General features: G+C 44.1%; 1 protein-coding gene and 1 long non-coding RNA gene across 6 annotated transcripts in view; one reads left to right on the forward strand and one right to left on the reverse strand.

Moving 5' to 3' along the window:
* Nucleotides 1-7,733: 7,733 nt before the first annotated feature.
* LOC130211110 (signal recognition particle receptor subunit alpha-like) overlaps nt 7,734-23,136 on the forward strand; it is a 60,997-nt gene continuing 45,594 nt past the window's right edge. For 3 of the 5 annotated variants that reach the window (XR_008834931.1, XR_008834929.1, XM_056441737.1), the window contains exons 1-2: nt 7,734-8,200; nt 19,457-19,500. The gene's annotated coding sequence lies outside the window, so the exon portion shown is untranslated. Of the gene's footprint in view, nt 8,201-17,879; nt 17,959-19,456; nt 19,501-19,584; nt 20,410-23,136 lie in introns of those variants that run through there. The other 2 variants (XR_008834934.1, XR_008834930.1) reach the window with 2 other exon arrangements.
* LOC130211114 (uncharacterized) lies at nt 10,946-12,346 on the reverse strand. The gene is made up of 2 exons (XR_008834938.1): nt 11,358-12,346; nt 10,946-11,282 (listed from the first exon to the last, which is right to left on the reverse strand). It is a non-coding gene; the product is annotated as an uncharacterized LOC130211114 (long non-coding RNA).

The following is a 23,136-nucleotide window of genomic DNA, read 5'->3' on the forward strand; positions in this document are numbered from 1 at the left end:
TTTGAATTTGTAAAATTTAATTTTAAGTTTTGAGAACCGGATCAACGGAGAAAAAACCCAACACAAGCATGGGATGTGCAAACTCCACACCTGTGTTGTACTGGTTTGATCTAATCTAATTTGAATTTGAATTCAGGGGGAACAGGGGTCGGCCTTTGCGTTTGATGTTGGGACAACCCAAGCAACCGGAGAAAAAACCCAACTGAAGCATGGGACGTGTAATCTATACACGGGGCTCCAGTGTCGGCCATGCCGACGGGTCACGGGGAACAGGAACGGGGAAATTTGATGTTGGGACAACCGGATCAACCGGAGAAAAAACCCAACTGAAGCATGGGACGTGTAATCTATACACCTTACAAGTCGTGGCTGGGACTTTTTCTCTAGCGTGTTTCTTGTCCTCCGGCTCGTCTGAAAAACCGAAGGAATCTTTTCCGCAAGGAGAGTTTTTCGGGCCTTTGGACCACTTTTGTTTCTTCCAGGGTGCATTTCATTGTGTTGATTGCCTGGAGGAGATCGTCCCTTTCTTCTTGCCTTTGGAGCTGTTGGCGGTTGTTTTCAGCCAAAGACTCGGTCAGTGCAGCCTGCAGCTGATCGTTTGTCTCTCTTTGCTGAGCCAGGTGCATTGCTACGTCTTCCTGGCTCTTCTTTCGCAACTGAATTGTCTGGACCAGGTTCATGATGGTCTCCCTGTTGCCCTCCTTTTGCACCTGAAGGGCCTCCTCCAAATGCTTTAATTTGTGGCCGGTCTCGGATTCAGTGACCTTTACTAAAGATAGTTGAAACTCTAGTTTATTGAGCTCTTTAACTAGCTTGAGCCCAGACACCCTCTGAAGAGTCTCATTTAGTTTGGCCTTCTTTTCTAAAACTCCACTTGGATTCGTAGAATCGCATTGTCTTTCCTCAAGAGCAGCTGGTGGGTGCTATCTTCTACTTTCTCCTCAAGGTCCTTCATGGGTTCTGGTACCTGCAATTGGACCTGCTCAGGTGCAGCAGCCTCCTTCTCTTCCGGCCATTTAGCTACCAGTTGTTGGGGCATGATGCAGCGTGGCAGTATTCTCCTCGGCGATGTTGTCGGCAAAGGAGCATCTTTAGGTTTCCTGGGCTCAGCTTTCTTCTGGATAGCCAGTCTACCTGCTTGTTCACCCTCAGGAGCTCTCTGAGCCACTTGTTGTGGGCGCTCTCTCCGACTTTGACTGGGGAGAATTGACTTCTGCAGGCACTGTTCCCTTAGATCTGTTGGGTTATTTCTCTTTTCAGGAGAATTGAAATCTGGAGGCAGAGAAATCCACTTCTTCCTGCGATCATTGGAAATCGTGTTTTCACTGAGCTTTTCAAAGTTTTTGAACCAAGAATCCTTCTGGAGAGCCTCATTCGGTTTGGCCTTGTTTTCTAAAACCTTCACTTGAATTCTTGGAAAAGGATTATCTCTCCCGAAGACCATCACTTGAAGGTCCTTCATGGGTTCTGGTACCTTCAATTGAACCTGCTTAGGTGCAGCAGCCTCCTTCTCTTGAAGGTCCTTCATGGGTTCTGGGACCTCCAATTGAACCTGTTCAGGTGCAGCAGCCTCCTGCTCTTCAAGGTCATTGGTGGGTTCTGGGACCTCCAATAAAACCTGTTCAGGTGCAGCAGCCTCCTGCTCTTCAAGGTCATTGGTGGGTTCTGGGACCTCCAATTGAACCTGCTCAGGTGCAGCAGCCTCCTTGTCTTCAATGTCATGTGTGGGTTCTGGGACCTCCAATAAAACCTGTTCAGGTGCAGCAGCCTCCTTCTCTTCAAGGTCATTGGTGGGTTCTGGGACCTCCAATAAAACCTGTTCAGGTGCAGCAGCCTCCTGCTCTTCAAGGTCATTGGTGGGTTCTGGGACCTCCAATTGAACCTGCTCAGGTGCAGCAGCCTCCTTGTCTTCAATGTCATGTGGGTTCTGGGACCTCCAATAAAACCTGTTCAGGTGCAGCAGCCTCCTTCTCTTCAAGGTCATTGGTGGGTTCTGGGACCTCCAATAAAACCTGTTCAGGTGCAGCAGCCTCCTGCTCTTCAAGGTCATTGGTGGGTTCTGGGACCTCCAATTGAACCTGCTCAGGTGCAGCAGCCTCCTTCTCTTCAAGGTCATTGGTGGGTTCTGGGACCTCCAATTGAATCTGCTCAGGTGCAGCAGCCTCCTTGTCTTCAATGTCATGTGGGTTCTGGGACCTCCAATAAAACCTGTTCAGGTGCAGCAGCCTCCTTCTCTTCAATGTCATTGGTGGGTTCTGGGACCTCCAATAAAACCTGTTCAGGTGCAGCAGCCTCCTGCTCTTCAAGGTCATTGGTGGGTTCTGGGACCTCCAATTGAACCTGCTCAGGTGCAGCAGCCTCCTTGTCTTCAATGTCATGTGTGGGTTCTGGGACCTCCAATAAAACCTGTTCAGGTGCAGCAGCCTCCTTCTCTTCAAGGTCATTGGTGGGTTCTGGGACCTCCAATAAAACCTGTTCAGGTGCAGCAGCCTCCTGCTCTTCAAGGTCATTGGTGGGTTCTGGGACCTCCAATTGAACCTGCTCAGGTGCAGCAGCCTCCTTGTCTTCAATGTCATGTGTGGGTTCTGGGACCTCCAATAAAACCTGTTCAGGTGCAGCAGCCTCCTTCTCTTCAAGGTCATTGGTGGGTTCTGGGACCTCCAATAAAACCTGTTCAGGTGCAGCAGCCTCCTGCTCTTCAAGGTCATTGGTGGGTTCTGGGACCTCCAATTGAACCTGCTCAGGTGCAGCAGCCTCCTTCTCTTCAAGGTCATTGGTGGGTTCTGGGACCTCCAATAAAACCTGTTCAGGTGCAGCAGCCTCCTGCTCTTCAAGGTCATTGGTGGGTTCTGGGACCTCCAATTGAACCTGCTCAGGTGCAGCAGCCTCCTTCTCTTCAAGGTCATTGGTGGGTTCTGGGACCTCCAATAAAACCTGTTCAGGTGCAGCAGCCTCCTGCTCTTCAAGGTCATTGGTGGGTTCTGGGACCTCCAATTGAACCTGCTCAGATGCAGCAGCCTCCTCTTCCAGTCGTTTAAGTTTTGCTGCCTCTTTTCGTTGTTTTCGGTTGAGTGGCAGTATTTCCGGTATCGGCAAAGGAGCCTCTTGAGGTTTAGTATCCTCAGCTCGAACCTGCTCAGGTGCAGCAGCCTCTTTCTTTTCAAGGTGCTTAATGGGTTCTGGGACCTCCAATTGAACCTGTTCAGGTGCAGCAGCCTCCTTTTCTTCAAGGTCATTGGTGGGGTTTGAGACCTCCAATTGAACCTGCTCAGGTGCAGCAGCCTCCTGCTCTTCAAGGTCATTGGTGGGTTCTGGGACCTCCAATTGAACCTGCTCAGATGCAGCAGCCTCCTGCTCTTCAAGGTCATTGGTGGGTTCTGGGACCTCCAATTGAACCTGCTCAGATGCAGCAGCCTCCTGCTCTTCAAGGTCATTGGTGGATTCTAGGATCTCGACTTGAATCTGCCCAGCAGCCTCCACTTCCAGCCATTCAAGTTGAGCTGCCTCCTGTCTTCGTTGTTTTCCTTTTGGTGGCAGTACTTCTTCAGGTTTAGTGGCCTCAGCTCTCTGCTTGCCATGTCTACTGGTTTGTTTACCCTCAGGAGTTTTATTGTTGCACTTCTTCTTTGCCAGTTTCTGGTCTTTCTTGCTCTTCAATTGAACCTGCTCAGGTGCAGCAGCCTCCTGCTCTTCAAGGTCATTGGTGGGTTCTGGGACCTCCACTTGAATCTGCCCAGCAGCCTCCACTTCCAGCCATTCAAGTTCAGCTGCCTCCTGTCTTCGTTGTTTTCCTTTTGGTGGCAGTACTTCTACAGGTTTAGTGGCCTCATCACTCTGCTTGCCATGTCTACTGGTTTGTTTACCCTCAGGAGTTTTATTGTTGCACTTCTTCTTTGCCAGTTTCTGGTCTTTCTTGCTCTTCAATTGAACCTGCTCAGGTGCAGCATCCTCCTGCTCTTCAATGTCAATCGTGGGTTCTGAGACCTCCAATTGAACCTGCACAGATGCAAAATCCTTCTTTTCTTTACGGGACTGCGTGGGTTCATTGACCTGCAATTGAACCTGCTTAGATGCAGCAGCCTTCTTCTCTGCAAGGTAATGCATGGGGTCTTTGATCTTCAATTGAACCTGCTCAGGTGCAAAATCCTTCTTTTCTTTACGGTAATGCGTGGGTTTATTGACCTGCAATTTAACCTGCTTAGATGCAGCAGCCTCCTCTTCCAGCCGTAAAAGGTTAGCTAGCTCCTCTCTTCGTTGTTTTCGGTTGAGTGGAAGTATTTCCGGTATTATCGGCAAAGGAGCTTCTTCATGTTTAGTGGCATCAGCTCTTGGCTTGCCATGTCTGCTGGCTTGTTTACCATCGGGAGTTTTATTGTTGCACTTCTTCTTGCAAGGAGTGGTGATCTTGCTCTCCGAATCAGTGACGGCGTTCTCTTCTTCTCTTCTCATCTTCTTTGCCAGTTTCTGGTCTTGCTTGCTGTTGAAGTTACTCATTTTATAACTCTTTGTGTTCTCAGTGTGCATGTGTAAGAACAACGTGCTCTCTGTGAAGCAAGAAATCCGGAAAGTACGGTTCACAAAAGACACCCCCTAATATAGTTTCAGAGATCAAGGTCACTTGAAAGGAGTGACGTCAATCGTTCTGACGTCAGCCGTCTCACGCGCGCTGTCTCTCTCTTGCTCTTTCTCTCGCGCGCTCTCGCTCTTTTTCTCTCGCGCTCTCTGTAATATGCACGTTATGTTTCACAGTCAAATCGTGAACACGACAGAAAGTTGTGGAACCCCTTTGATAGTTGTACATGTGCACCCTTAATATGAACTCTTTCATAACACTTCGTTCTTCTGTTTACATTGTTTTCTTCAGCCTGCATACAGCGCCTGCCTTTGACACGCCCCCTCTTAAAGAGACAGCGCTCTCTTCCAAGGAACAACGAGCACTGTCCTCCCGTGACAGTTAGTATGTGCACAACACAGGAATTACCTTAAACACAAATTATAAGAAATGGACACCGTTGAATTACATTAGTAAGATATATGAAATAACATGTCAGGGTGCTAAACCTCCCCCACGAAAATAATACAATATCCAACATTAGTTTAACGACCAAATAACCCTTTTAAACCTCAAGAGATGAGGACTGCCTAGTAAACAGTTACACAATCGTACATATGTCAATAGCTACACATAACTACTTATTTAAGCAACTATTTATTTTCTTGTGGTTGTATTGTCTTCATAGGTACTTTCGTAGGCCTTCCAAGTCCATTGAATCCTTGTTACATTGTAACACCATCTGTTTTTTGCAAATAACCTTGTGTTTTTTCAGTTTTCAAAATTTGATTTTTCCATTATTGTGACTTACTGCAACTGTATTACTTGACAGGTATCATTAAAACAAATATGAATACTCAAATTAGAATTTGCTGTTTTTTTGGATGAACTCAAACACTTTAATTTCCATTTCCTACTTTCTCAGGTGAGCAGAACTAGATTTCCCTAACTCATTACAGGTAAGGATACATCTTGGTTGGCGTGTCCTTGTAGAACATCTGAGTCTCTCAGGTTCATAGTCGTCCTCTGAAGAAACTGTATCCTCTTCATCGACTTGGTGTTCTGGTTCTGGTATTTCCTCAGAATCTGAGTGTTTACTCATCTCCTGCTCCTGAAGCACTCACTACTCCCTTTGACCTCTGTCCTGGGCAGTGTCCTCTTCCTCTTGTGGCTGGCTCCTTTCGTTCTGAGTGGTTCTTTCAGCCCGAGTTTCTACTCTGGACAGTCATCTGGTTGTGGACTTGAAGACTGGGGCTTGAGGGTTAAGGTGAGTCTTTTCACGATGTCCAGCCACCCACTGAGTATATTCTTCCTCGCTTGAACTCTCAGAGTCTCCATGGTAAGTCTGAGCGTTTACTCTTGGTTTTGGCCTGTTGTCCTTTTCTCTCTTCTGGTCTTCATTTCTTAGTTTATGATATTTGGTTCAGTATCCATCAGTAAGGTAAGGCCAAGGTAACCGAAGATTTCTGTGGAGGGTTCTCACTCTACATACATGTTTTTTAAATATATTTTTAAGACGCAGTATGCAATTCTCTCTAATGTTTTCTCGTCTTCAAAATTTATCCAGGCGACCAAACAACTCCAATCCTTGATTTAAAAAAAGGATTTATTTAATTAGAAAGTCATTTTATAGTCCTTCAAAAATATTTATTACGTGTGTGTGTGTGTGTACTTATTGTGGATTTAAAGATAGCAGGGATGTACACACCCACTTCTTTTCCACACACACACACACACACACACACACACACACACACACACACACACACACACACACACACACACACACACACACACACACAAACACGCTGGCCTGTGATACAATCTCTTTTGGATAGCAGAGCTTTAATTACAAGGAGGATTGTCTCTGATCCTGCTGGTTCTGTGGTGACACTAACATCCCTGAAGTATACTCATCTCCTATAATCCTAATCTTGTTTGTTCCTACACACTCCGCTCTCTCCGTCTCTCTCTGGCTGTTGTGCTTACCTGTTGCCTTTTCTATTAGTATCTCTTCAGCTGCTCTTTTGTCATCCACCTTCTTCTCATACATGTGGTTTGGACATTGTGTTATACCTCCACTTTATTAGAGCCACGATATAACCCAGATCATTTAGAATACATCGGGAATGATCCATATGCAGAGCTGCTTTCCCACACACACATACAGGCAAAGTATATGTGGGTGCACTTTCTCTATCTTTATTTTCATTCACTTCAGTCATTCATCTTCCATCCGTTTTCCCTCTCCATGCTCTTCAAGTGTAACGTCACTGCTTCTTCTCTTCTTATCTAGTGCCTCCTTATCAGTTTGTTTGTCTCACTCTCTTTTTTAATTTGGCCTTTCCTGTTTTTTTAACACAAGCTTATTGGATAATCAATACAAAGGTAAGGTGGAGGAATGATGGAGGATGGGGAGGAATGCTGAGAAGGACGGGCAGAGGAGAAGGAGGAGGCGATGACCCAGATAATGCAATGAAGTGAATCAAAATGAGCCTCCTCTCCTCATACAGACCTCCGCTTCACACCCAGCCGCACCTTATGCATTCCCTGCAGCGGTCACAACATCATTTGCTCCTACAATAAAAAATGGTGTTCATGGTACTTCAAGTTTGCCAGGGCTCCTTGAGATATGGGTTGCATTAAGGCGCTCTATATCTCCACCCATCTTGCACCTCTTTTCCTCCTCTGGAGTCTCTTCTGACGTTCACCATCACCACCCCCCCATCCCCACCCGAACAGACACCTCCATCTGCTTCCACACCCCTACCCCCACACCTCATCTCCCAGGAGAGGTGGGGAACAGAAAAAAACATGGGAGCAAGGAGATGTAAGGTCAGGTCTTCTCCTGCGAGGAACAGAGAGACACACACAAATGCATCATTCATAATGCACTATGTCACCTCTCCAATTCCTCAGCCTATACATATACACACAGGAACACATACGCGCGCGCGCGCGCAAACACACACACGCACACACAGAAGAGGGACAGATACAAAGCTAGAGTTCTAGTTTAGTAGCAGCACCCATTGATTTGTATTATCGTCAGTTTATTTGATCAATTGGTGACCTTAGTATGAATGGCAGTGTGTATTCAAGGGGCCGGCCTGTTTGACAGCTGGTCGTCATTGCGCATGTGCATCCTTGTGTTACACTGACTGGCAAAACACTGTGGACAGCTATGAACGGTAATTGTCAAAATAAAGGCGTATAATCGTCCTCTTTAAAAGCCCATGTGGATTATTGGCCACAACGGCCAACAAAAAACATACAAAATAGCAAATGAATAATTTGAAAGACATGTAAATACCGAGTGATATCTTAATTCTCAAATACAGTGTTTAACAAAACATTTGGTTCAGTGACATTCAACGCTCAAGGAATACAGACTTTTATTTTGAAAAGAGGTAAAGACCGGACACGCTGACGGATTCTGTTGAACTTGACGGCAAAGGGTCAACGGAGCAGCGACCGGAGGAACCGCACCGCGCACTGTACGTGTGTGTTGCTGCCCCAAAAGATGTCTGGTATCCCGACGCTGCGCTCGCCGAGGTGACGGAGGCGTGAGCAGCAGCAGCCGGCATGGCGCTGGTCACCGTCCAGCGGTCGCCGACGCCGAGCACCACCTCCAGCCCCAGCGTGTCTGTGAGTACCCGCGTGAACCGGGGCTTTGACATGTTGGCTCGGTTCCGTTTGGTTCGTGCTCGGCGTGCACACCCACGGGTGCGTGTGCACATGGGTGGCTAACTTAGCTGTTAGCATCGCACTGGAACGTAAACGTATAGCCCCAAACAGTCCCCGGCAAGTATGTCTTCCAATTGCTTTGCGCGAAGTTAACTGGTTAACAGCTTTGTGCTTAAATGTGTTTTTATTTGTTATTTGTTGTTGGTTGCAAACTTAACTTCCTCTCACGCGCAGATGATGATGTAACAAAAACATTAAGGACCCGTTTGTTAACTCACCCTGGAACCTATGGAAGCCCGTTTCCGCCACTGTGAAAAAAAAATTAACATCCTGTAAGTCATAATTATGAGATACTATCTCATAATTATGACTTAACTATCTCATAATTTCGACTTACTATCTCATAATTATGAGATACTATCTCATTATTTCGACTTACTATCTCATAATTATGAGATACTATCTCATTATTTCGACTTACTATCTCATTATTATGACTTAACTATCTCATAATTTCGACTTACTATCTCATAATTATGAGATACTATCTCATTATTTCGACTTACTATCTCATAATTATGAGATACTATCTCATTATTTCGACTTACTATCTCATTATTTCGACTTACTATCTCATAATTATGAGATACTATCTCATTATTTCGACTTACTATCTCATTATTTCGACTTACTATCTCATAATAATGAGATACTATCTCATTATTTCGACTTACTATCTCATTATTTCGACTTACTATCTCATAATTATGAGATACTATCTCATTATTTCGACTTAGATACTGACTGAGGGTGGGCGTAACAAAGCAGAGCAGGGAAGCTGTGTTGAAGAAACAGTGAACCAGGTGAAGTAAAGATAAGGTTTGTGCTAACAGCAACTACCTTGTCACTGTACCTGCAATACAACCTTCGCAGATAAAAGCCAATGAGAGGCGAACGGCGCTCAACAACTTGTAGAATAGCGTTATTTTCCGCTATTTTGACCATGATGTCTCGGTAAATTGTACTTCACCACAGCGCTTTCGCCACAACGCTGGTTAAGCTAGCAGCAAATCGTTGTCAAATAAGCTAAAGCTGTCTGTATGTGGCCTACCTGTTCAGCTAACAGTTTGTATCTTAAAAAATGGCAAATTATTGTAAACTCAGCTACCGACTGAGACGGCAGCCCCTCTCTCTGCCTCCGGTACCTGCACGCAGGTAGCCTACACGAAACATGAAACGCAACTCTGTGTTTTGATGTCAGCGATTTGGTATTGTATTGACATTTTAAGTTTGTGTCCGGCAATATATTACTACGTTTATGTATAGACTTTGAGGTAAACGTTACTGTTATGTTTAAAATAGTCTTCAGTTCTCATCCTCTTTTGCATGTATTCTTTTTAATGAATATATTTTTTATATAAAGCGCTTCCTTAGTAATGAAAAAGAGAGGTTTACGAGAGGATGGTTCATGTTGTTTTTTAATTGAAAGGTGAAAGTTATCCTGACAAAACTACACTTACACTATACATAGGGTACTTCATAGGTCATACTACACCGTATGATTGCATTTCCAAATGTTGGCATGCACCAAGATTAAGAAAAATGTATTTGACCAAGACTTCACTGCAGTTACAGCAGCAGTCTGTCCTGAAACTTAGAGCGAGTGCCTCAGACCTCAAACAAATATTGAGTGACTCGCCTTTTATATAAGCTACATTTACAGTATACAACCTGTATGATTCAATGCCTTTCACATTTATATAAATATTAGCCATGGTGCATTGCAGAACACAGTAGTGGTGTCACAGATTTGAAAAAAACCCTGTACAAATGCAAAGTTACAATGCCACTTCTCTCACAAAATAACTCATCTGTAGCCCAAGACTCTTGTTGTGTATATATGATGTATGTATGATGATATCATCCAATAACTTTCCTTGTAATACATGCTCACAGGATGGATAATCTAAGTGACTTCTTGAGACAGAGAAATGTTCCTGAGGAAACAATAGAGACCCTGGAGCACGAGAAGGTATTTAACTGCAAAAGCAGAGTATTTGAGTCCAACAACTGTACTTGCATAGACACTTTGTATTGCTTCTAAATGAATGAACAAAATATTCTCAAAATGATTTGGTTATCTAATCAGGATTGCTCTTTTTTAAACAAAGTTTCCATGTTTAGATTGATGCAAGCACCATACAGCTGATGACAGATGAAGAACTAAAGACTTATCTGCCATCATATGGTGATCGCCTAGCAGTGTCAGGATTTTGTAAGCGGAAGGAAAACAGCCACAGCAACACTCGGAAATCAAAGCTTTTTGAGCGCCTGAAACAAAAATTGGCCAAAAGAAAACATTTTGACGAAGGAGGCAGCAGCACGAGTGAAGGGAGCTCACATCCATCTCAGAAAAGAAATGCTCTGAAGACGATGAGAAAAATAGAAATAGGATGGATGCATTATGATAATGAAAAAGAGGTTTTCAAGCAAGTGAGAGCCAGACGAGGAGGTGGAACAAGAAAAGTCGATGTTTCAAAGGATGCTCAGAAAGGGATTTGATTCAAGAAGCAATTGGCCTGTTCTTTCCAGACAATATAAATAGTCTGGGGTCCTTAACAGATTTTGAGTTAGATCTCAAAGATTACCAAGAGGTGATGGTTGACAATGTAATTACAGTTGGACAATTGTACATTGACACAAAGCTCCCTCTTCTTAGGTTTTATTTGACCACACAGAAGAAAATAATGGACAGTCCACACAGTCACAGCGCAGGTTTAGCTCCATCTTTGGAGAGACAGGTGAGCTCTCAGAATCCGTCTTCCCCTTCTTCTCTCAGTGTTGCTACAGCGCCGCCATCTGCTACATTTGAAACGGTCAACCCTGAAGTGATATTCCTTGGAAGCACTCCAAGTCGGTTGTCGCCAGTGTGCTGCACTTTGCCATTGTCTGCTGGGGGAGCAGCATCGGAGCCGGTGACACCAGCCGTCTTAACAAACTGGTTAGGAAGGCTGGCTCCATCATCGGCTGCCAGCTGGAGCACCTGGAACAGGTGGTGGAGAGGAGGTCGTTGAAGAAACTGGTGTCCATATTGGACAACCCGGACCACCCTCTCCACCACCTCCTACAGGGACAGAGGAGTACTTTCTCCAGACGTCTCCTCACGCTCCGCTGCCACAAGGACAGATACAGGAGAACATTCCTGCCGACGGCTATGAGGCTCTACAACAGTTCACCTCTTGCCAGATCACCCTAACCCTTCTTATATTTTGTGTTTTTATTTTTATTTATTCTTGTGTGTTGCTGCTACTGACTCGACAAATTTCCCCTTGGGGATTAATAAAGTATATATCTATCTATCTATCTATCTATGACTTTGCACTGTATTCCACACAGGGTGGGAGTGAGGATGCTTTTGAGAGCAGCAACGTTGTTTTTGTCGGAGACTTTTCTGAAAATGAGCAACAGAATTTGGATGATACACTGCCTGTTTCACCACAAACCATATCATCCAGTGAGAGGGTGAAGAGAATATTAGTTGTTCACAGAGGGCAGGTACTGCGAGAGCTCATGGCACATTTCTGCGATGATGGACTTCAAGATGTTGACATCAAAATCCAGCTTGTTCTGCCAGATGGAACACTTGAGATGGGGTATGATGATGGCGGAGTTGTGAGAGATTGTCTCTCAGAATTCTGGAGTGAATTCTACGACCAATGTGCAACGGGAAATGCTCTTAAAGTGCCTTTTCTAAGGCATGATTTTGGACAGCAGCAGTGGGAGAGTGTTGGTCGAATCATTGCTTTTGGATGGGCGAGGGAGAAATATCTTCCTGTGAAGATCGCACCTGTCATATTGGAGCAAGCTGCTTTTGGATATGCGAAGAGCGATGTCGTGGAGAATTTCCTCAAATACATGCCCGAGTCTGAGCGTACAGTGTTTGAATCATGGAGATCAGATTTTAACAGCGTCGACCAAGAAGAATTAATTGAGATCCTAGACAACCACAGCTGCAGAAGGTTACCAACAGCCAGCAATGTCAATGAAATCCTCCAGGAGCTCGCCTACAAAAGGCTTGTTCAAGAGCCTGCCTATGTCATTGAACAATGGGCAAAAATACTCAGCACCGGACACAGCCTTCAGGACCTCACAACTGTATACGAAACCCTGCAACCAACTGTGAGAAAGGTTGTGAAGTCTCTCTCCTTCCCAGAGACAATGAATGTCCACCAGAAGGACATTCAGAAGTACCTCACCACATATTTGAGGAATGCTGATATGCAGCATCTGTGTTTGTTCCTCAGGTTCTGCACAGGGTCAGATCTATTCCTGGGAAAGACATTATTATTGACTTTACTCTGATTCAAGGCTTTCAGAGAAGACCTGTGGCCCATACTTGTGGCTGTGTGCTGAAGCTGTCAGTCCATTATGACAGCTCCCCTGACTTCAGCTCCGAGATGAACAAGGTGTTGGAATCTAATGTGTGGGTAATGGACATAATCTAATCTAGTCCAGGGAGTGTGTGTGTGTTTATGGTATTCATACACATTTCAATGCAAACTCGTTTGCTTGTTTCCTTGTATAATGTCAGTGACCAAGCGTCCTCATGTAAAACCATGCATAAGATTGAAATAGTTCAAAAGATAGCTCGAAAGACAAACTTTCCTGTTCCTTACCGAGATCATTTGTTTAGCATAACAGAGGACATAATAGCATCACGCCAGTGGAGATCAAGGAGGGCTAAAATGTATGTTTAAGTAACTTTTGTTGGCACTTTTAAGTATCAGGGTCTTTGAAAACTATGCTTTTAGTTTTCAGTTTATTTTTTAGTGAAGCGCTTGTTATGTAAAGGCATTAATACAAAAGTTACATTTTGGCTGGCATCAGTTAAAGTCACTTAAGTGTAAGGCTCAATCCCATTGTGAAGGACATCGTTGGCAGACTGACCATTGTAAGATTTATTACAACTAATATGCCTAAAGTAAGTAGTGTAAACATCTAATATCAAAATAGAAGAATTAGTGATTGCTCAGTGTTCTCTTGCTCTGGGAGAATGTAAGTAATGTGTGATGAAAAGAGCACTGTGGCACCAATCACTTGCTTATCTATTCAACTCTCAGGATTAGTCACTCAAAAAACATTTTGTCTATGAATCTATTGGTTAAATCCTCAGACATATCCACACATCTACAGCATCATCATACTTTTCTCATTCGTGTATATAGTACATTTGTTCTTACACAGTTCAGATACCGAACAATGTTTTTTGTTATTTGCACAAAAAGGGAAGATATGAATATGTGGAAGAATCTTTACAAAAAATTCTTTTGCTGGTCATGTTCTTTTACTGTCAATGTTTTGAAAAATGTATTCCTGTTACAGTGTATATGGTGCCAACTTTATGTAGCCAGTACTGTGTCATGTTCTTTTATTGACAATGTTTTGAAAATGTATTTACTGTATTGTTACCATATGGTATTACAGATGCATCGATATGTAGCTGGCTTGGTTACGCCTATGATGCTCTTCTTTGTGTTCTTGGCGTTTTCAATTAAGCAGGAAGCAGCACTGGGTCTCAGGTGTTTATTTTTAATCTGGTCAAATATATCAAGTCACAAAATCATCATCGCTGCTGTGTGTCTGCTTGGCTCCCTGTCTTTGTCAGTTGGAAATAATTAGAACACGTGTGCACGAGCACACAGGTAGCTATGCTGAACACATACACACCCCAAATTACACAGAGATACGAACCCAAGAGGATTTGATGAAATTCATAAACTGTGTCTACCTTAATCTGCACATTTACATACAGGGCATGCGGAAGGCAATCCGTCGGTCTGCGCAAGAAAACGACCAGTGCGCAAATATATGCGCATTTCACCGAGTACAACGCCTCATATTGTTGTCACCTATTTAAGACCAGGATACTACTAACACTAACATGAATATTTATAACAACTGACCATCCGCAAGGATGGCGAGTAACCAGCAAAAGATAATAATATATAGGCCTACGTTGCCGGGTGCACTTCCACTCATGAACAGCGCTGACCAATGCTTTCCTTTTGCCCTGAGCAATTATCCATCCTGCCTATGAATGCACCGTCACTGTCTACACAATCGGCAACACCATGGACAGAGGACAGGTCAGGTAATACAACTTGGGAAGAGCCTGAGGTGTCAATCATTCAGCACCATGGACAGCGGCCTGCGCAAGACACCTGAAGTGCGTTTGGAATAGAATTGCTGGTGTACTTTGATTTTATTAATTTTGTTTAATTTAACACCACCGATAGGCAAATCTAGTCATATTTACAAATGAATTACATTTTGTTCGTAACAAGTTACATCATCCACCTTCGTTTACTTTTCCTAAAAAAATGTTCTTTAATTCAATTCAATTCAGTTTATGTGTATAGCCCAATTTCACAAATTACAAATTTGTCTCGGAGTGCTTTACAATCTACACAAAGACATCCCTGTCCCAAAACCTCACATCGGACCAGGAAAAACTCCCAAATAACCCTTCAGGGGGAAAAAAAGGGAAGAAACCTTCAGGAGAGCAACAGGGGAGGATCCCTCTCCAGGATGGACAGAACAATAGATGTAATCAGAATCAGAAACTTTTTATTGCCAGGAATGTTTACAAAAACGAGGATTTTTTTTGGCGAAAGGTGCAACATTAGACATGACAAATAACAATCAACGCGACAGCAACAGTGCAAAGTGTGTATTAACTTAAGTATAAGATAAAGATAAATAAAGATAAACAAATAAGATAAAGATAAACGAATATAAACAAATAACGTTAAAGTGTTTAAGTGTGTGTTTAGGTGTGTGTTTCAAGAGACGTGTGTTTAAGTTAAAGTGTATGTTACATGTGACGTGTGTGGAGGAGGCCTCCAGGAGGGAAGAAGAAGGAGGAGGGAGGAGGAGTAGGAAGAAGAAGGAGAAGGAAGAGGAAGAGGAAGGAGGGGGAAGAAGGAGGAGAGCGGAAGGAGGAAGAAGAGGAGGTAGTCCTGGGGGTGACAGTCAGTCAGTGGGGGACCCGGGCTCCATTGATGAGCCCGACTGCTGATGGGAAAAAACTTCTGGTGTGGCGGGAGGTCTTTGTGTACTGTAATGTGTACAGAAGGACAGATTTAGAGTTAAAATACATTCAATGAATATGACAGAGTGTATGAATAGTTCATAGTAGGCATATTCCACGATGGAGACCTCCACGATCCATCAGGCAGATGGTGGTGGGGAGGAGGAGTGGGCGGAGTCTCAACAGGGTCTCTATTGTTTCCTCAGGAACATTTCTCTGTCTCAAGAAGTCACTTAGATTATCCATCCTGTGAGCATGTATTACAAGGAAAGTTATTGGATGATATCATCATACATACATCATATATACACAACAAGAGTCTTGGGCTACAGATGAGTTATTTTGTGAGAGAAGTGGCATTGTAACTTTGCATTTGTACAGGGATCATATTCAAATCTGTGACACCACTACTGTGTTCTGCAATGCACCATGGCTAATATTTATATAAATGTGAAAGGCATTGAATCATACAGGTTGTATACTGTAAATGTAGCTTATATAAAAAGGCGAGTCACTCAATATTTGTTTGAGGTCTGAGGCACTCGCTCTAAGTTTCAGGACAGACTGCTGCTGTAACTGCAGTGAAGTCTTGGTCAAATACATTTTTCTTAATCTTGGTGCATGCCAACATTTGGAAATGCAATCATACGGTGTAGTATGACGACCTATGAAGTACCCTATGTATAGTGTAAGTGTAGTTTTGTCAGGATAACTTTCACCTTTCAATTAAAAAACAACATGAACCATCCTCTCGTAAACCTCTCTTTTTCATTACTAAGAAGCGCTTTATATAAAAATATATTCATTAAAAAGAATACATGCAAAAGAGGATGAGAACTGAAGACTATTTTAAACATAACAGTAACGTTTACCTCAAAGTCTATACATAAACGTAGTAATATATTGCCGGACACAAACTTAAAATGTCAATACAATACCAAATCGCTGACATCAAAACACAGAGTTGCGTTTTCGTGTAGGCTACCTGCGTGCAGGTACCGGAGGCAGAGAGAGGGGCTGCCGTCTCAGCCGGTAGCTGAGTTTACAATAATTTGCCATTTTTTAAGATACAAACTGTTAGCTGAACAGGTAGGCCACATACAGACAGCTTTAGCTTATTTGACAACGATTTGCTGCTAGCTTAACCAGCGTTGTGGCGAAAGCGCTGTGGTGAAGTACAATTTACCGAGACACCATGGTCAAAATAGCGGAAAATAACGCTATTCTACAAGTTGTTGAGCGGCCGTTCGCCTCTCATTGGCTTTTATCTGCGAAGGTTGTATTGCAGGTACAGTGACAAGGTAGTTGCTGTTAGCACAAACCTTATCTTTACTTCACCTGGTTCACTGTTTCTTCAACACAGCTTCCCTGCTCTGCTTTGTTACGCCCCACCCTCAGTCAGTATCTAAGTCGAAATAATGAGATAGTATCTCATAATTATGAGATAGTAAGTCGAAATAATGAGATAGTAAGTCGAAATAATGAGATAGTATCTCATTATTATGAGATAGTAAGTCGAAATAATGAGATAGTAAGTCGAAATAATGAGATAGTATCTCATAATTATGAGATAGTAAGTCGAAATAATGAGATAGTAAGTCGAAATAATGAGATAGTATCTCATAATTATGAGATAGTAAGTCGAAATAATGAGATAGTATCTCATAATTATGAGATAGTAAGTCGAAATTATGAGATAGTTAAGTCATAATAATGAGATAGTAAGTCGAAATAATGAGATAGTATCTCATAATTATGAGATAGTAAGTCGAAATAATGAGATAGTATCTCATAATTATGAGATAGTAAGTCGAAATTATGAGATAGTTAAGTCATAATTATGAGATAGTATCTCATAATTATGACTTACAGGATGTTAATTTTTTTTTCACAGTGGCGGAAACGGGCTTCCATAGGAACCAGCCAGACAAACTAAACCGTTTTAATTTACATTTTTTTTAAACCTCAGCTTCAATTAGCTGTACACATTAATTGGTTTTATTCTGTGATGATGCACCTGGACTGGGCTGCCGTGTGGAGGCAGTGGGACTTGTCCTCTTATCCCCTCGGACACTTCAGGCTCTTGACCCAGACCACTGGAGGGTGATGATGTGGCCCCATGCCCATCACCCAGGAATATGATATTGGCCACGGGGATATTAGTCTGTCAGATGGGAGATCCCGAAGATCCCGAAGATCCTCGCCTCTGGTTAACGCCTCATGACAAGAGTTTAGCCAAATTCCATGTTTTTGTAGTCAGTCTGGCTGTGCTCCAGATTTCAAGGCCAGTTTGATGATGGAGTGTCCCATCGGACAGCCGTGCACGTTATTGAGAATGGATTAGGGAAATCCCTGGCTGCAAAATCATATAACCTAAAAACATAATTGGGGGCTTTCTCAAATGGCTGCAGTGGAGAGCTTTACATTTTTTATTTATTTATTATGTCTTTTGGAGACATTTTGGACTCGTGTCCATTAAAACCTCGACTGGTTGGCGGCAGATCAAGGAAATACCAGACATGAATTATGATTTGATTAATAATTTTGCAGCTCTGTGGCATGGAAAGGAACCCATGCGGAGGCTACCAGCTGCTTGTCATGAGACTCATTCCTGATGGGGAGCAGCCATGTGAGTGCTCTTGTGAGATGTCTGATGCTAAGAGGGGGGGATAACAAGGAGGGGGGGGGGGCTGCAGAATAGAGAATTGTGTGGAGGAGTGCTGGGAGTGCTGGGAATGGGAAAGATGAGCAGTCGTGAGAGGCACCGCTGGAATGCCATTGTCACCTCAGCATATCTGTGAGCGGTGTTTTCTTGCATGCTGCCTCCTAAACATTTCATCGGGGCGTTGGCAAACTATACTCCGGTTTTTACATTATTGACCCATCAATTAATAAAGACATCATTTTGCCTTCAGCACAGTGGGGAACAGCCACCCTACAGTGGTGGCGTAATCTGCCTGGCAGCACACCAAATCCCCCGTTCTCATTGGCTCTCAAGACCACTCCCTACACATCTGTGCAGTGGCATGGTTGCCATGGAGATCAACCCGTGCATTACATCCCAGCCATGGCCGGGCTCATCATGGCATGCTGTTTTAATCGCATATTAAAGGTATATAGCCCCTAAAATCGTCTGCAATCTGTGGTTGAGTGCGACCCAGCGGCGTAATGTTATACCGCTATCACATTGCCTTTTGAAATCTGCTGAACGAGGCAGTTTTACAGGTGTGTGTGTTTGTGTGTGTGTGTGTGTGTGTGTGTGTGTGTGCGCGCGCAGGAAGCATAGGAGTCCATCCACGAGCTCCTATTTCTCCTGTGTCACCATATTTTCGCCTGGACGGCAGGCTGTTGGGCTGCCGATGCAGAGAGCATCATTCAGCCGGCTGCCTCTTCGGGCCTCATCACGTCCGTGGAGGCGCACGCAGGAGCGGACGAAATCCCCCCCCCTCCCATCCTCAAGCTTCGGGCACCTCCTGACCTCTCCACCTAATCTTCCTCATCCATCATCACGCATCCTCATCTTTCGTCTGCGCCAGCACGTTAAGCGTCTTCGTCATTGTCCATCGTCCGGTGTGCGTGTCCCTGTGTGACCATCCACACTGTGTGTGTGTGTGTGTGTGTTCATTTGGTTGCCGGGAGAGACGGATTGATGCCAAAGAGAAAGTTCCCTGAGTTTTTGTAAGGGATTACCAAAAGAGGCGGGGATTAAAATTGTGTGTGTGTGTACGCGTGTGCGTGGCGAACTGGTTGCAATGGTGGCAGAGGAGGATGATTGCATTTAGGAAAAAGATAAACAGAGAGGGGAGGGCACGGCCACTCGGTCCGTTTCAGCCTCATCCCTCATCCTCTGAGCCGCAGTGAAAATTCCACGCTGGCCCGGCCTCGTAACTGAAATCCCAGATGAAAGGCTCGACGTCGCCGCCGCCAGCCGCCAGTCTATCGAGCCCTCTTTTTAATGCAAGGTGAATTGAGTCTGACTCCGCGTGTGATGCATCCAGCCTCCCCAGTCTCTTTGATCAGTGTGATACAGTGTGTCTTTTCTAGCTACTGGTACAGGACTGATGTTCGACGGTCTTCATTTGTGCGGTTTATTTTTTTCCGACATGTTCTGTCTTGTCTCTCTTCAGGAGTCGGGCAGTGGTGAGGATGACCGTCGCTCCCAGCCCAGGAGGTGAGACCACTTCCTGTGTTGTCATACTCTGTCTCCAGTTTTCCTGGAATAAACTCTGTTCAACCACAATCTGCCGTTCAATAGCGTCACCCGGATCGGCTGCGTCAGACCACTAGGGGGCGACTGCGCATCAGATTGGCAGCGTTTCCTCAGTTAATGAACTACATTTTCTTTTGCAGCTCCTAAAGCGTTCATGCAATTTTTGCAAGCACATTTCTTCTTTTTTTTTTACCTGCAAAAGGCCAACTAGTGTGTCAAGAAATAAACCCAGTTAATCAAAAAATAATATTCCCTTTATTATCTTTCCTGAGAAACCAAGAATGTAACACACTGAAGTTGTGTCTGCTAACTCCAGTTGTTCACAAAAGAGTCTATTCAACAGATTCACTTTGGCATGTTGTTCCTTTGCGACTAGTTGCTCAATAATAATAATAAAACATACAATTTCTATTGCGCTTTTCATAGTACTCAAAGACGCTTTACAACACATAATTTAAAAAAATCCTAAAAGCTATGCATTAAAAATTACAATAAAAACAAACGATAAAAGCAAATAAGAATGTACAGAGCACACAATCACACATTAAAAGCAGTTTTGAACAGGTGGGTTTTGATTTGTGATTTAAACGATGAAAGTTTAATAACTATAATACAGCAGTTAATGTCAAAGAGAAAATACAAAATGTGAAAGCTATCGTGTTTTTGTAATTTGGGAACCAATTTCTACGTTTTTGTGTGTTGCCCTTGAAATACAAAGAACCTTTCACACAGCAGTTCGAGGGTACTTACACTTTAAATATAGGTTTTCCATTGTAGTTTTTCATTCTGCGAACAAATGATGTCTTCGTGTGCGCTTTTGTCAATATTGCGCGAGTCCACTGATGCCACGGAGTTGATTTGCATGACTTTGTGGTTTCTTTTGATGTGTGCGTATCTGCAGCTTCATAAAGGACAAGGACGTCCGCGCTGTTATGGTGCATGTGTGTGGAGGACCCAGGTGGTGGTCTACGTGCTGTGTCCTGGGCCAAGGCCCTCTCCAGAATGAAATCTACAGACGACACGGGACAAAGAGTTAATCGTTTGTTTGAGTGCTTTTTGCTTCGAGCCAGCGGCTACCGAACACGGGGACTTTGTCTTCGCCGTCTTTTATCACTTCCGATGTAATCCCTACCTTACGGTCATGTCCGTGGAGACGGCAGCACACGATCAATACACAGCGAGTGGAACATCGGTCTATACAGACTTTCCACCTTGTTCATGGATTCTTTGGGGCGACTTTTGTGGACCGCTCAAAATCTTTACGTACAATCTAAACAGCCTATTGTTTTTTTATTTTTATTGTTCTCAGTAATAACTCATAAGTTACCACTGACTAGGACACTGGAGTGTTCATGTCAGACTTAAGGACTGTTTTGAGTGACATGTCGGTGTCCTCTCAGGAGACTGGGATACAGAGTCAAACGGAACGCTTTGAACAAACCCGACATAACGGGTCATTTGGAGTCCTTACTCCGGCTTGCACTAGGGCAGAGTCGGGCTGTCCGAGGGGCCGATTCAACTTCCTTATTGCGTCGTTTTCTTTTTCTTCACCCGTTGGCTTTTTTGCCGTTGCCCCGCATCCCTCTCGGATTTCATTCCAGCGTGTCTTGGATCTCTGTCGCAGAACGTGAGCCCAGCCAGAGTTTGCATCCGAAGGAAAAAGCTGCTCTGGCTCCCACCGGTCCAGAGTCGTTAGCAGGGTCAACGTCTCCGGTCCTGAGCTCATTCACAGCAGGATAATGTGCACTTACGATCAGGCTAAAGCATTTTTCCTTCTGAATGCATTTGCTAAAGAAGCCTTATTATCAGAGAGGCGATTTATCGACGGCATCGTGAACAATTGCGTCTCTAAATAAGCCGTAGTCGCAGGAAAGAACTAGAACGGGCACTCGGTAGAGCGCATACCTTCGCATATCACAAGATTGGGCATTGAATTATGAACATGTTGGCATTAGTTGCATGCCAATTGGATAAAAATTGACCGTGCGATGGTAAAAAGAAGATTTTGACCTTTCCATGACCTTGACCTTTGACCCGATTGATCCCAAAATCTAATCAAATGGCCCCCGGATAATAAACAATCATCCCACCAAATTTCATGCGATTCGGTTTAAAAAATGTTTTGTTCTGCGAATAACACGCATACAAATAAATAAATAAATACACATTTTCAATGCGAAGGTAATAACTTTTAGTGTGTCCTCTGTCTTGCGTATGGTATCTGGCTGGGGTTCACCATTTTTTTGACCTTCTGGTGGAGCAAAACCATTTCGGGGCGGGTAGTAGCAAAGTGCTCATCCTGAATCTACGATACAACTGTTACAGCACAGGAAAGTAGTAAACATGTTTGTTTTTAATATGAACTTCCTGCATCACACATGAGGATGAGGCCAAACGTTTTTGAGAAATCCTGCTCACGATATTATGCTGGTCTGAAAACATGACCTCACTGAATCCCCACACACACCATATGATAATGATTTCCGTTTTGAGCCGAGGGCCTCTTGCGGCGCACCTATAGTGCGTGAGAGCTGGAACACGGTGGGGTTCAACCCAAAGTGAAACGCACTGTAAAAGGTTTGATGCAATGTCACACATGTATGGAAATTGAAACTTGGTGACATCACTCCAGCGAGCCTTTAACACACCCCAATAGTGCCGAGAAGGACATGTGGTCCCACTTATCTGTTAGGTAATACAACAAAGCTTGTTTTGTAGTGCAGTCATATGTTCACGCCGTCTTGATGTATCACTCTTATTCGGTTGACGACTCAAAACCCGTATCTCTCCCTCCTTCTCTCTGTCCACGTCTCGGTTAAACACACACACACACACGCCTCTCTTTACCCACTGACACACACCGATGAAGAGTAGCGTCACTGCAGCGCAATAATGAAGCTCGGCCACACACTGTTGCCTCAGGACTGACACTGACCGTCAAGGACACTTGAAAAGGAAACTTTAGGTTTTTGTTCTCTTCTAAATCGATATTTGGAAAGATGATGAATGCTGCCGATGCCCTTTTTGTTCCTCTCGTTCTTGGGGGACTATCTGCAGCGGCACAACTCGCAAAGGTCGCAGCGTCCCAAGATTGAGATATGCTCTGAACCATCTGGATTCTTAAAGCACGCCTAAATGCACCTCTTAAAATGTCAGCGTTGCAAATCGACGTGCGTTCCTCTCTTCGCCTCGTCGGGAACAGATTTCCAGCCGGTGCTTCCTCGCTGCGGTCGTGTCACGTGTTTGTTGACCGTACGCGGGGCTCCTTCTGCTCACAGGGCCGTCTTTGTCCGCCTTATCGGGCTGGGAGGAGCGCTGCCTGCTTCTGCAAGGTTAAGTGCTGCTATCGCAACAGGAGGAGTCCGCAAACATTTGAACTGCAGGCGTTGCAGTCCAGCTGTTCTTTGCTTTGCTCTGTTTGCGCAAAAAAAAAGGAACTGCCGCTTATCATCTGGTCAGAATTCGGGAGGGGGATGAATGGAAAACGGGGTTTAATACCCCCACGGGACACTACGAGTACCGGGTAATGCCGTTTGGCCTCACTAACGCACCAGCTGTGTTCCAGGCCCTCATAAACGATGTGTTAAGGGATTTCCT

The sequence above is a fragment of the Pseudoliparis swirei genome, chromosome 20 (assembly GCF_029220125.1).
Source record: "Pseudoliparis swirei isolate HS2019 ecotype Mariana Trench chromosome 20, NWPU_hadal_v1, whole genome shotgun sequence".
Lineage (NCBI taxonomy): Eukaryota > Metazoa > Chordata > Actinopteri > Perciformes > Liparidae > Pseudoliparis > Pseudoliparis swirei.